General features: G+C 43.7%; 1 protein-coding gene across 1 annotated transcript in view; it reads left to right on the plus strand.

The window, feature by feature from the left end:
- The window catches only part of LOC146782688 (extracellular calcium-sensing receptor-like), a 168,468-nt gene that overhangs the window by 107,149 nt on the left and 47,185 nt on the right, over window positions 1–14,134 (plus strand). The window lies entirely within an intron of this gene.

Here is a 14,134-nt window from a genome sequence, read left to right on the forward strand (position 1 = left end):
GGGAGAGGCAGAACTATGTAGCACGATATCAATGCGCCTCCATCTGTTTGATGCTGTGGTCAGTTGGCTAGGCGAGGTGGGCCCTGGGACACTGAGTCCCACCAGGGCAGATGCAAGGCACCCAACAGAGTCAGCCGCGGCCCGTGGAGGGAGTTCCGTGGGGTGGTAAGGCGGGGAGGGGCAGGGTGGGGGGTTCTAAAAACCGGAATATGGATAATTGCAGGTAAGTAAACAATTAAATAAATAAAACGAATTTCGTAGCGCGCGCTGCATCGCAAAAAGCAGATTGTTTCCCTGTGGCTGGCACTTGGCCCACCCACACCAGTGAGGTACAATTTGTATCAGGAGACCTGGGGGAACACTAGGTGGTAGGAAATCTGTGCCGGCACGGTGATCCCACAACTTTCCCACACAGAAATATAAGGAAAATTGCATCTTTTTAGCTAAATTTGAGGTTTGCAGGGGATTCTGGCTAAGAACAAATTGAGGGATCCCTGCAAATCACACCTCACTGGACTCCCCTGGTGTCTAGTTTTCAGAAATGTCTGGGTTTGGTAGAATTCCTGTTGCAAAGTCATCCTGTGTGCACTGTGCACCCTCATGTTTGCTGACTGGTACTGGTGGTATCTGACTATTCTTGGGCTCTGTCTAACAAAGTCCAGGGCCAGTGTTATGTTGAAAACACACACATCCTTTAGGATACACTATATATTAGGATACACTTGGCATGACCTACCCTATGAGTCCCTAACAGATAACAGGGCTGTGGGATTAAAACTACAAAGACCTTAGCATATAATATAGCAGTTTAGAGGCCAGCAGCCCTTTCTGCACTTGCATGGCCACACTGCTGAGTGCCTGAGGTAATTCTAAAAGCAGCCCTGTGTTGCAGCACTGCTTTTAAAATTAAACACACTGCAAACTCTGCTTTGGTGGTTGGAGAACTTAAAAAGTGATAATCTCCAATTTTTAAGTATATTAGGTACCCTTAGGGTCTCCCCTTGGTGTCCCAATGGTGGGGTCATGTAATTAGAAGGAGGCCCCTAATAACATATGTTTTATATGCCCATGGGAGACAAATTGCACATTTAATTTTCCCCTTTGTAGTTAAGTGCCTCCTTAAATCAACTTTGCTGCTAGGAGCACTGTGGAGTGTGGATCTACATTATTGTTGCATATTAAGAACCCTCAAGGTCTCCTCTAGGTGTCCCAGGGGCTGAGTGTCATGTAACTAAAAGCAGGGTCTTTAAAAAGATGTTTTATATGCTTTGGCAATGGAGAAATTGCACATTGCAGTTTCCCCATTGTAGATGCCTAGCCCGATAAGATAACATGGCAATAGTTTAGGAACACATACATATTGCTAGGAATTGAATGAATTATTATTCAAGGACTTAAGAGAATGGCATTGATAAATCCAACAATATGCCATTGTTGAATTTATCCTAACAGATACAGAAAATAAGTTATATGACTTTCTTATCTGTAAGCCAAAATTCAGCCTTCCTGCAGTCCTCCCTAATTGGTCAGAGTTAACAGGATTAGCCAAGTTGTTTAATGAAGTGATAAGTGGCTCACCCGGGGATAGGCTATCTGGTGGAGATGGCTCTGCTAAACGTGAATGCCAGAGCAGGGAGGAGAGGTTGTAAAGCATGAAGTTTCAAAGGAGGAATAGGACATGTGGGGAATTCCAGGTCCATCTACCCCCCATCCCCTCTGACCCAGCCAGATAGTGGCCTTGAGGCAGGAATCTGCAGATGTTATTGGATGCAGAGCTATGGAAATTAGCCATACTGGATTTTGGTTTAACTAGTTCTTACTCTTCTGCTGAGATTTTAGTCATGTTGACTTTTGGGGGAATAGTGCTTTCTGGGAGAAGATTATGACACACTTTGGAGGAAGTGGTCATGCACAGGAGGTGTTACATTGCACCTCATTGGACAGGAGTGCTCTCCTGTTTGACCCCAGAGAAGACTGAATGAATATGTGAGAGGTGCGGAGCCCCTCAGATCTGTTGTTTGAAACTAAGAGAAGAAGAAGGATTGCCATGCTGGAAACTTGATTTGCACAATTAGGCCCTGCGTTCTGACTGACTGTGCCTGCTGCATTATCTGGGAATACAACTCTGTGGATGTACCTTGATTCTGAAGGATTAAAGAGTAGACTCCTTGCAAGCTACAGGTTAACAGAGCTCACCTGCATAATCACCACCAGGAGTCCACTACCTGGAGTGCATCCAGTGTAATTTTAAGGGTTTTGTCCAGGTGCATTTTGGGAATTGTGGTCCCAAACTTTTTAGGACCATCTCAGAGCTTCCAGACCCTTGGATTGTGTCTTGGACCCCATGGAACCTGAAGAGGAACTTCGTGAGAAAGTTCCAGAAGTTTGAAGCAACTTTTGAAAAAAAGCTCCATAGGATGAAGACTCCATCGTGAGAGCCAAGCTGGCCACCTTCAACCGCAACCTGGCCAGGATTCCAGGTTCATCCTGCTGAAGAGCTTTGGAGGTCCGACTTCCAGATTTTGACCGGTAGCTCCCTGAAAGTCAAGCCAGTGAACCCTCACCAAATCTGGACTGGTTAAGAGCATCAAGGGACTCTGTAGGATAAAGCTCCAGAAAAGTTTCTAAGTACGAAGGTAACATTTTGACGGGTGCCTCCCACTCAGTATATCCACGAAGGCCTTTATTGCGGTCAGACGAAAAATGTGACTTTGTTCCGGTCAAGTGCAACCATTTGTCCTAGGGTGGCGCTATAGGTTTATAAGTGTTATAAAGCTGTTTATTTTTTTAAATTATATGTCTGGTTCTCTACATTGGAACCTTTTTCGTTTTGGTGTCATTTTAAAGATAAAAATATTTCCTATTTTTATAAATTGGTGTTAGATTTTTATTGTATGTTGTGTCTTAACTAATCAATGAATTAGTGTTTTCAAATGCTTTGCATACCTGCCTTCTAAGTTAATCCTGTGTGCTCGCAGCCAAGCTACCCAGGGTTGAGCACAGGAATAATTTATTGAGACCTTTACTGAGCCCTACACTGTGTTAGTGGCTTATTTCCAGTGGTAGATACATATATACCACTACTAATAACTCCCTTTCTAATATTCCTAGATGGCCGCTGACTAGGCCTGGGCGAAGCACTACGCTATGCTCGCGTAGTTTGCGAAGTTCGCGCTACTTCGCGCTACGCGAACTGCACGTAGCACAGTGCGAACACGCGTAGCGTAGTGTTGCGTAGTGCTGCGGTCATTTTTTGCTTGCTCGCGGTCCTCAACGTCAAGTTGGCGACCGCGAGCAAGCAAAATGACATCCTGGCGAGACTTTTTCCTTGTTCGCGATCGCGAGCATGGAAAATAAACCTCCCGGCGAGATTCCCAACGCGAGAAGGTCAGGTTTCTCATTGCGAGGGGTCGCGTATGCTCGCGACCGCTCGCGATGAGAAACTACCAGTTCGCGTTGAGAAAGCTGCAGCTCGAGTAAAAATCTACTCGAGCAGCAGAAAACTACAGCTCGCACTGTGCAAGATGCCATTTTCAATGATTGCACAGTGCCGGTTGCTTGTCCGCACTGTGCAATCATTGAAAACAACATCTTGCACAGTGCGAACATGTTACTTCGCAGTTCGCGAAGTGCTACGCGTAGCTCGCGTAGTGCGAACTTCACTTTGCGTAGCTTCGCGAAGTGCTACTTCGCGAACTACGCCCACCCTTACCGCTGACCCTTGGACCAAAAAAGGAGGTTACCCACTTGCAAAAATCATTTTGTGATAGATAATTTTGATGTCTTCACAATATGTTTTGAGCTGTTTCCTGTCATGGGCATTAGGCCTACAAATACAAGTGAGGTACAATTTTTATTGAAAGACTTGGGGGATGATGGGTGGATGGATGTTTGTGGCTCCTCGTAGAACCAGAACTTTCCATCACAGAAATGTGAGGAAAATGTGTTTTTTTAGTCAAAGTTTGAGGATTCTGGGTAAAAAATGTGCTGAGAGCAATGCATGTCGGCCTACCTTGGATACCCCTAGGTGTCTAGTTCTAAAACATATAGAGGTTTGCTAGGTTTCCCTAGAGGTTGGCTCAGCTAGGGCCCGAATTCCACAGTTAGGCACACTGCAAAAGAAGAGTCAGTGCTCAGAGTAAAAATGTGATGTGTCCATGTTGCGTTTTGGGTCGTTTCCTGTTGCAGGAGCTTGGCCTACCCACACAAGTGAGGTAACATTTTTATTGGAAGACTTAGGGGAATGCTGGGTGGGTGGAAGTTTGTGGCTCCTTGCAAATTCCAGGACTTTCCATCATAGAAATGTGAGGAGAATGTGGAGTTTTAGACATATATTGAAGTTTTGCAAGCAATTCTGGGAAAGAAATCATGGAGAGAACCACGTAAGTCAGCGTATCCCAGATTCCCCTCTGTCTCTAGTTTTAAAAAATGCATAGGTTTACTAGGTTTCCCTACATTATGGCTGAGCCAGGGCCCAAAATCCACAGCTAGGCATATTGCAAGAAAAGGGTCAGTTTTCAGTGGAAAAATGTGATGTGTCCATGTTGTGTTTTGGGCAGTTTGTAGTCGTGGGCACTATCCCTACACACACAGGTGAGGTACCATTTTTTTGGGAGACTTGGGGAAATGCTGGGTGGAAGGAAGTTTGTGGCTCCTCTCAGATTTCAGAATTTTCCATCACAGAAATGTTAGAATTTTTTTTTTTTATTTAGTCAAATGTTATGGTTTGCAAGGGATTCTGGGTAAAACAACAAGGTGGAGAGAGCCACACATGTCCTTTCTGGATTTCCCTAGGAGAATAGGTTTATAAAATGTACAGGTTAGGTAGGTTTAACTAGATGCAGGCTGAGCTAGGGCCCAAAATCCACAGCTAGGCACATTCCAAAAAAAGAGTCAGTTTTCAGTGAAAAAATGTTATGTGTCCACATAGTGTTTTTGGGCCTTTCCTGACGTGTGCACTAGGCCTACCGACACAAGTGAGGTACTATTTTTATTGGAAGACTTGGGGGAATGCAGGGTGGTTGAAATTTTTAGGCTCAGCACAGATTCTAGAACTTTCCATCACAGAAATGTGATAAAAATCAAAACCTGGTGAAAGCCACACAAGTCACCCCATCCTGGATATCAGTTTTTCAAAAGTGTACATGTTTGCTAGGTTTCCCTAGGTGCTGGCTGAGGTATAGCCCAAAATCCACAGCTAGGCACATTGCAAAATAGAGTCAGTTTTCAGTGAAAAATGGGATGTGTCCATAGCTTGGCTGATGAAGGGTGTTACCCAGAAACCGGTCCCAGGATGCTTGTTTCCGGTTCAGGGAAGACCTGAATTGGCAGTTCAGCTGGACTGTTCCCATGAGTCACTGGGTCAAGACTGATCTGCATATAGCTGGGTCTTAACTGAGGTGGCGAAGTGAGCTAAAGAATGATGATGGATTCAACCCAGATCTGTGACTGGGGCTGAGTGTCTGAAAAATGTCAGCGTTCCGTCCATCATCTCATTGTGTTTGCTTTGTTCGCCCTAAGTTGTCAGGGTATGCCTAGACGTGTGTCCCTTAATCACTTTGCCACAGGATTCAAGCTAGCCTGGCTGATGAAGGGTGTTACCTAGAAACCGGTCCCAGGATGCTTGTTTCCGGTTCATGGAAGACCTGGCTTGGCAGTTCAGGCTGGACTGTTCCCATGAGGCACAGGATCAAGACTGAGTTGCATATAGCTGGGTCTGAACTGAGGTGGTGAAGTGAGCTAAAGAATGATGATGGATTCAACCCAGATCTGTGATTGAGGGTGAGTGTCTGAAAAGTTTCAGCGCTCTGTCCATCATCTCCTTGTGTTTGCTTAACAAAAACATTTCCATCCTCTTTTAAAATTTCATTATATATGTCTAAACCAGTAGGCCCAATAGAGTGTAAAAAATATTATTTTTCATCTGAAGATAATGTGTTCATTTCCTCAATGGTAGCTAAAAAGTTTTTAAAATATGCCTTCTATTCTGGCCATTTAATGCATGTCAGTGCCTGTAGGCCAAAAAGATTGCTGTGGACTAATGCTCATATTACTATATTCTGATTAGCCATGAGTAAATTGCAAGTGGGATAGTTCAGTGTCCAATCTTCACCCTAAAAGATACTACAGAGCTGCAAGCTACAAGGGGGCTGTGCTGAGAAAGGTGCAGCTAAGGAAAAGTGCAGACAGAGTTAGGTGCGGTTGGGGTGTTGGCTGAAAAGATGCCAAAAAATAAGGGAGGAGGCTAGAGATTAGTGTGGGTTGGATACAGGCTGAAAATTACAGGCATCGAGAATGCAACAGAAACAGAGCCTAGGATGTGAATAGTACTTTTTCACCCTGATTGTGAGTTATGCCTAGCGGTAATGCAATTGTAAATAGCACATGACTATAAGGAGTTGTATGATCACAAGTTAAAAAAATAAGTGTTATTTAGCAGATGTGCTAAATATTACGTGTCTGAAGTTAAAGTTTGTAAATTAGTTTATCTGCTATTTAACGCATACACTACTTACCAGATGAGACAAATAATGCATATGGTAAATAACACCCAAATACAAGTATGAGAGGTCATTAAAAACTAGTGGAAAATATCACCTTAAGATACCACCAGTCAAAAGCAGGTGGTAAAAATTCATGAAAGTGTAAGGAATAGAAGGAAAAGATTACCAACACTATGATGCAAAAAAACAAAAAGCTATGGTACATGGACTGTTTGAGCTGCAAATAATAAAGTCTGACACACACACCAGTACACAGTACACACCACACACCACACACCAGTACACAGAGCCAGACCTACATTAACAGCCAGATATAGATGCAGGTGAAGCTCTCTCAAGTTGTTTGCAGCAGCCCATACTTATATTCTGCAGTACACCACTATGGATGCAGCACTGTTAGTCCACAATATCATGGTATGCCAGTACCATGTTCTACTGCAACAAACCATGCAGCACAAGTATGGAAACGAGGCCACCAACCAATGACCCCATTTGGTGCTGCAATGCAGAATGATTGACAGATTGTGGCTGGAACTCATCAACATTAGTCAATTTGAGGTCCAGAAGATACACAGGCTTGATACATTACCATACAAAACATGTGTCCATCATTACCATGGAGTCTAAAATAGGGATCCACTGGTCCCCCGTGCTGAAAATGCTAGAGTTGCTATTCTTCTTTGTAACAGGTACTACACAGGAGACGGTAGATTTGGGGCATGGCATTTCTCAGTCTCTGTTTAGCAAAATACTCTGCTAAGTGATGGATACTTTCCAGAGCGTGATTGAGCAGCATATAAAGTTCCCCTTGGACACCCACAGAGCTAATGCCGGCAAAGCAAACATCTGTGCTACAGTGGGATTTCCTGATACCCTAGGGTCAATTGGCTGCACTCATGTACATGTGGTGACCTCAGGTAGACAGGAGCAAGTGTGCTGAAACCATAAAATGAAACACACTATTTATTTGCAAATGCTGTGTGATGTGGATCTGGGTATACTCAAGTAGTGTGTTAGGTGCTCAGGACCAAAGCCCAATGTTATGATCCTAACAAGAAGCCACATTAGTCATACTGTGATAACATATCACCCTTAAGGTACTGAGCAGAGAAATCAGTTCTTCATCACCAAGATTACAGTGCATAATGATTGTTGTGGTCCAATCTCAGTACATTTGAGCAGTATCATTGGAGAGTTGTATGACATATATGTGGATCAATGTGAATGTATTTTTATTTATTTATTTGTTCTTAGTTTTATATAGTGCAAACATGACCCTTGGGTATCGGAGAGATTTACAATTACATGTGATCAATCAATTAGAACACAAAAGAAAGAGGAAGTTTCAAAACACAGTAACAATTAGTACTTTTCGTACCTGGGTACAACAATAACAACAGTATGACCAATTAAGTTTATTATTGTACAGCCTAAGTACACTCATAGTGATCTAGAGAGTTTACCGTTATATATCTTACTGTTCTGATGGGGCAAACACCTCTACCAGACCCAATTGTCACTAACTCCCTGATCAGTGGGAAGGTCTGATATGGTGCCTCTGGGATCCTTCTGGAGTAAGCTGAATCCATACCTGAAAAGGATTAAGCAACACCTAGCAACTAACAGCGATGTAGATGATCAGTAGTTGGTTATGGTAAAAATTTGCTCAATGGGAAGATCTTTGCTTCCCTCTTGAATATTGACATGTTTGGGAATCTTCTAATGCTAGGAAGAAGCGAGTTCCAGATTCTGGGGGTAGCTCCCGAGCAAGCTCTGTCATACAATTTCTTCGGATGTATGATGATCCAACGCGTACCATCACAACGCCGTATGTTACATCGCGGTCGTGACAACGCAAGTCATTACATCGACTTGCGTTGGGAGGGCGCTGGATTTAGGAATAGTGTGAATTACTATTCCAACTCCAGTCTACGTACAGTAGGGAAGGTGTTGGAATAGTAATTCACACTATTCCTTAGTCTAGAGCGCCCTCCAGTGCAAGTCGGTGTAACGACTTGCGTTGTCACGACCGCGATGTAACCATACCGCGTTGTAATGGTTGCGTGGTAAAGGATGTTTCCCAATTTCTTCTTCTGAAAGATAGGAGGTTTCAATATCAGGTCTCTGCCACTCTTGGATGGTCTGCCTCCTCCAGATAACTCAATTTTCTGGGCTAGGTACATTGGTGTTTTGTAGGGGAGTGCTTTTTGGGTGATCTATACATGTTTAAGATGAATTCTGGCTTTATATAGCAGCCAGTTTAGAGTCTTCAAGTGTGGGGAAATGTGGTTGTAGTTTCTAGAACCTGTATCGAGTCTCCGGCTGCACAGAGACAAGCTTTTCATTAAACTGTGGAGATCATGGGTAGTCCTGTTTATGTCGTACAGCCGTATTCAATCATCAAGATGACTAAGGACTGAACTGCCAAATTGAGTTCTGATGTAGTAATGATTGGTTTCAGTTTTCTAAGGTAGTTCAGGTGAAAATGGGCACTTTTCGCCATTGATTTGATGTGAGCTTGCATGTTTAGATTCTTATCGAGTGTGAAATCTAGCGAGTTGTTAGAGTCAAATAGGACATTGGTGCAATTTAGCGCCTTTATCAATTTGGTCCATTCCTTCACATCCATGGAGCTCTTTGGGTGGGATATTAATAGGAATTCAATTTTTTTGCGAGTTGAGTTTAAGATGATTGCCTTTAAGGCATTATTCATGATCTTGATCTCCTCCAGCGAAAAGATCTTGATTTAAATCTCGGTGTCGCCTGCATATATGTGATAGGAGATGTTGGCGTGCTGGAAAATTTCTGTGATAGGTTTGAAATATAGGTTGACTAGTGATGGAGATAATCTTGAGCCATGAGGAACTCCAATAGAATTAGGGGATGGTGGTGACAGAGCCTGGTTGACCATGAATCGTTGCGTTCTGTTCTGTAGGAAGGATTTAAACCATTTAACCCCCTTTCCCAACAATCACATCCTGTTTTTAAGACAGGCTAGCAATTTTTCATGATTTACCATGTCAAAAGCAGAAGACAGGCCAAAAAGAATTAATAGACATGTTTCATTGTGATCAAGTGCTCGTAGGGCATCATCCACTATATGTACTATTGCTGTTTCCATACCGTTGCCTGGTCTGAATCCAAATTGGCAGTCGTCAAGCAGACTAAATTTAGCAATGTGTTGGCTCACATTTTTCTAGTAGTTTGGCTAATAATGGAATATTGGTCACTAGATGAAAATTGTTTGGATTGGACGGGTCCTCTGTAGATTTTTTAATGATGGGGAGGACTTGTCCTAATTTGAGGCAGCCTGGTAAGGAGCCTTGAGTTAGCGACACTTTGATTATCGTTCTCCATATGGGGACGAAGATGTGGTTGACTATTTTCAAGCATTTTGAGGGGAGAGTAACATTGTAGTGGTTATTCGGTTTTATAGTCAAGAGAGTTTTGGCAATGGCATTCTGGTCATTTAACTTGAAGACCGATCATTGTGCTTTATTCTTAGTCATAGTTTGTGTGGTGTGCATGGGAACATCATTCTGGGATGACAATGAGCTAGAGAGGTTGGCTGCTGCTATCCTGAGCTCCTTTTCTAAAGAGTTGGCTTTGTATGTAAAGGAGGCAGAGACTTCCTCACAGCTCAGTTGGGATGTTGATGATTCTTGAGCATATTTGAACGATTTATTAGATTGTTGTTTCAACATATCAAAGAGTTTTAGAGGTCTGTTTTTGGCAATATCCAGTTCAGATCTAAAGAATTCCTTTTTGAATCTGTGAATACTTTTGTTGTAATTGTTTCTAGTTTTCTTGAGAGATTTTAGCTGGGGGGATTCGAGGCGCTCTTCCACCCGCAGGCTTCCACCTGCGCCTCATCCCTGGTGGCCAGTGGTGGCCTTTAGGTTCGTTTTCATTGTTTTCATTTGCTGCCTGTTGCCTTGTACCTGCATCTGTCTGTGCCCCCTGCCCCCCGCTTGCCGCTCTGCTCTGTGCCCCTTTGTATTAAGCATTTTGTATTTTGCTCGCCTCTTTGCTCTGTGCCCCTTTGTATTTTGTACCCCTCGCCAACGTCTGTGCCTCCGTTCTCGTACCCCTGTGCTGACTTGTGCCCTGTGCCCCTTTTTATTTTGTACCCCTTTCGCTCCTCTGTGCCCCGCGCCGGTCTCCCGTCCTCCGTCCCCGCCGCTGCCTCCCATGCGGCCACGCCTCCTCCGCGCCCATTCATCACACCCGTCCCTCGCCTCCAGCCTCCCAGCTGATCCTCCCTCCCCACCTCCCCATATATGGCGCGCCGTAGTAGCGCAATAGGCGCGCCTAACTTTAGAGTTAGCAGTGATGATCTCCATGAATGGGTCTATGAAAGGGGCATTTTTACCTGGTGGATGGTAGAACGTGTGCAATTTGCACATTTGATTATCTACAGTTCTTATAGCAAAACTGAGGTATTCACAAGCTTCAAGGGGGTCGGAATATAGTTCGGTTACAGAGAGATCAAAGCAATGTATGCAAGCGATACCACGCCCTGCTTTTTTTAGACTGTCTAGCCTCACAATGTTATAGTTGGGAGGCACCAGTACATTCATGTAAGGGGAAGAAGACTCGGTGAGCCACGTTTCGGTTAAGATTGTCACGTCAACTTCATGACTAATGATGACGGCAGCAATGTCTAAGGCATGTTTCACTGCTCATCGACAGTTGAGTAACAGGGATAATAGCAGTTTTAACCTCTTCAGTGCCCATGACGAGATAGTCTCGTCATGGAGCACGGTTGCGCTGTGCCCATGATGAGACTATCTCGTCATGAACCCCGCCCGCTAATGTAACGCCCGGCCCACAGGGCGGGGAAAGTGCGTGGCACTGAAGGGGTTAATGAATTTCCAAAATGTATCACTTGATTGCTGGAGGTTAAAGTTACTTTTTTAAGATTATTAAGGTTGAGTTTTCTGTGATTGGGCAAGATAGTTCTATTTGCATGGATCGGGACTGACCTAATTCACTGACCTCTAATGGGAGATTGGATGCAGACTCATAAAAAAGAAGTAAGCTATGGGTTTCATCATCAATAGATATTTAAGATGTTTGCGTGGCCGATTTTGTCCATTTGATAGGTGCATGGCTATCCCTTTTGGCTTTCCTTAAAGTTCATGTACTGATTTTTCAAAAAAAGCCTGATTGTGGAGTGAGTCCTTGCTGTTAGTTATAAAATGTTCTTAATTCCGTGTAACACTTTTAGAATATCCTGTGACACTCTGTCAGCTTGTACTTTAAGTATTTTGATTTCCCTTTTTGGAGAAGGAGAGAGACGAGAAGTGTACGCATGCCTTGAGCATGGTTTGCTTGAGAACCTTGAGTCCCGGTTATTCAGACCGACGTCTTTTCCAACGTTAGTTTTTTTCACATTAAGTATGGTGCTTGAGCCTCCCTTGAGGATAATATGCATTTGTCATGGTACCTTATTTTCGAACTTGGAGGATACGAATTTCGTATGGCTGCAGATGCGATTGATATTGTCGCAGTGTGGGGTTTGGATGGTGGCTTATTCTCCCTATTTGCTGAAAGGGGTTCCCACTATGTGGCCTATGTGTGGAAGTAACCATATCCTGGAGAAGAGGTACAGAACTTTCCAGAGGAAATAGCGTAGGGACGATATAAGCGTAGTGCAGCAATTCGTCTTCTAAACCTGTTGAGCTAATGTCTTTGGTATCAATGGTCATTGATGTAGTGTTTGGCTGTAGGGAGTCTTCTGACAATAAGAAGTCTATACTAGTTGAGTTGGTGGTAAACTGGGCATCTGCTTGTGTAACCAAGTGTTTTTGGGGACTTGTGACGGCATTTTTACCCACGCAATCTTTTAGTGTTGCAAAATAGTAGTCAAATTTCTTCAAATAATTATTGTATGCTTGTATGAGCACAATATCATTCTTGTAGGTAGTTATACAGAGTTCAGCTCATAATCTTCGTGAGGGAACGATTGATAACTTAGTACCATGTGGGATATTACTTATTTTTTGTATGTTGAGCAACTTCGGCATGGCAGTGCGCTATTCCCCGAATCATCTCGTGAAACAAAATCAGGTCATTCACAATAATTACTGTTTTTAATTTGAAGGATGGGTCAGAGATCAGTGTATTTGGATTTTTTCTAATTAATTTGTGTTTGAAGTTTTTGGCTATGCTCCTGGATAGGTTAGATGGGTATATTATGGTGTAGGAATTACTGCCTGCTGATTTCAAATTGATTCCGGCCATATTTAAAGACAGTTAAAATACAACACTTAGTGGGTGGTCTTGCAAAAGTGTCACCCAATGTGAGGGATCCTGTAATTCAATATCTTTTTCATCAGCCCATACAAAAACTTTGAACCCTGATGGAGTCCCTTGTAGGCGTCTTCACTATCCTCAATTTCCTGCATCCCCATGACCATTTAGGACAATACTTTCAGAGGAAAAACTCACCACAGAATTGTCCAGAGTGTAGAGTTATTAAATTGCCTGTACTCATTCCAAAGCCATCGATTATTTCAGTGAGAACAATAGCTGGTCAAAGCCATTACAATATGTCCACCTCTTGGCAGAGAAGGCCTCAGCTTGCAGATGTAGTCCTTTTTTCATTTCGGGTCTGCTAACAATGTAGTTTTCTTTCCATTGTCTATGTTTAATTAGGTGATCGTACATTTGCCATTTTGTGTGGAGTAGCAGAGAGATAATGTACTTGTTAGAAATTGGGATCTCTAGTTGGCAGAGGTAGGTACCTTTGTCCAAATAGGGACCCTTGCTTCTAGTCAGGGTAAGGGGGATACACTCCTAAAATAACCCTGCTCATGCTTGGCACGAGCAGACAGGCTTATCTTAGAGGCAGTGTGTAAAGCATTTGTGAACACATACAGTAATACAGTGAAAACACTACAAATGGACACCACAGCAGTTTATAAAAATAAGTAATCTTTATCTAAACCAAAACAAGACCAAACAACAAAAATCCACAACACAGTATCAAAAATACCCTTACAAATAGGGTATTTACTCAAATCAAGCTTCCAGCAACCAATAACTCCACCTGGAGTTAAAACGACGTTGTGACAGATGAAAATCCCAAACTACAGCACCAACCGCGAGGTGTGCAGCATATGGCTCAGAGTCAAGCAGACCCACAAAGAATAGTACCTTGGAATTGATGAAAGCAAAGACAGTGCACGCCGTCGGAGAGGTGATGCTTCATTGGTGCCTGCAGCGTGGGTTCCTTCCAACCCCAGGGGAGGTGATGCCTCTGTTCCTTACAGCAGCGCAGGGGAGGTGAGACGCCGGTTCCTAACTGTTTCGGGGAGGTGAAGTCACGGATGGCGTTGAGGCGTCGGTTACTTACGACGGTGTGATGTCGATGGATTCCGGAGTCACCCACATTGAAGATCGGCTCTGCGTTGATGAAGCACCACGTAGGTTAAGTCGGGGCTGCGGTGCGAGTCGGGACGTTGCAACGTGGACGTCACGAGCGATGTCCTCGTCTCTGGTGCAGGCAGCGGCCTTGTTGATGGCTTCCGAGTCGATGCAGCATGGCGTCCGCAGGCGTTGGGTCGTCGTGCAAGTTGGGGCAGTGGTCGTGCTCTTCACGAGAGCTGCCCACGGATTGGGTGCAG

Source organism: Triturus cristatus, chromosome 12 (assembly GCF_964204655.1).
Source record: "Triturus cristatus chromosome 12, aTriCri1.1, whole genome shotgun sequence".
In the NCBI taxonomy this organism is placed as follows: domain Eukaryota; kingdom Metazoa; phylum Chordata; class Amphibia; order Caudata; family Salamandridae; genus Triturus; species Triturus cristatus.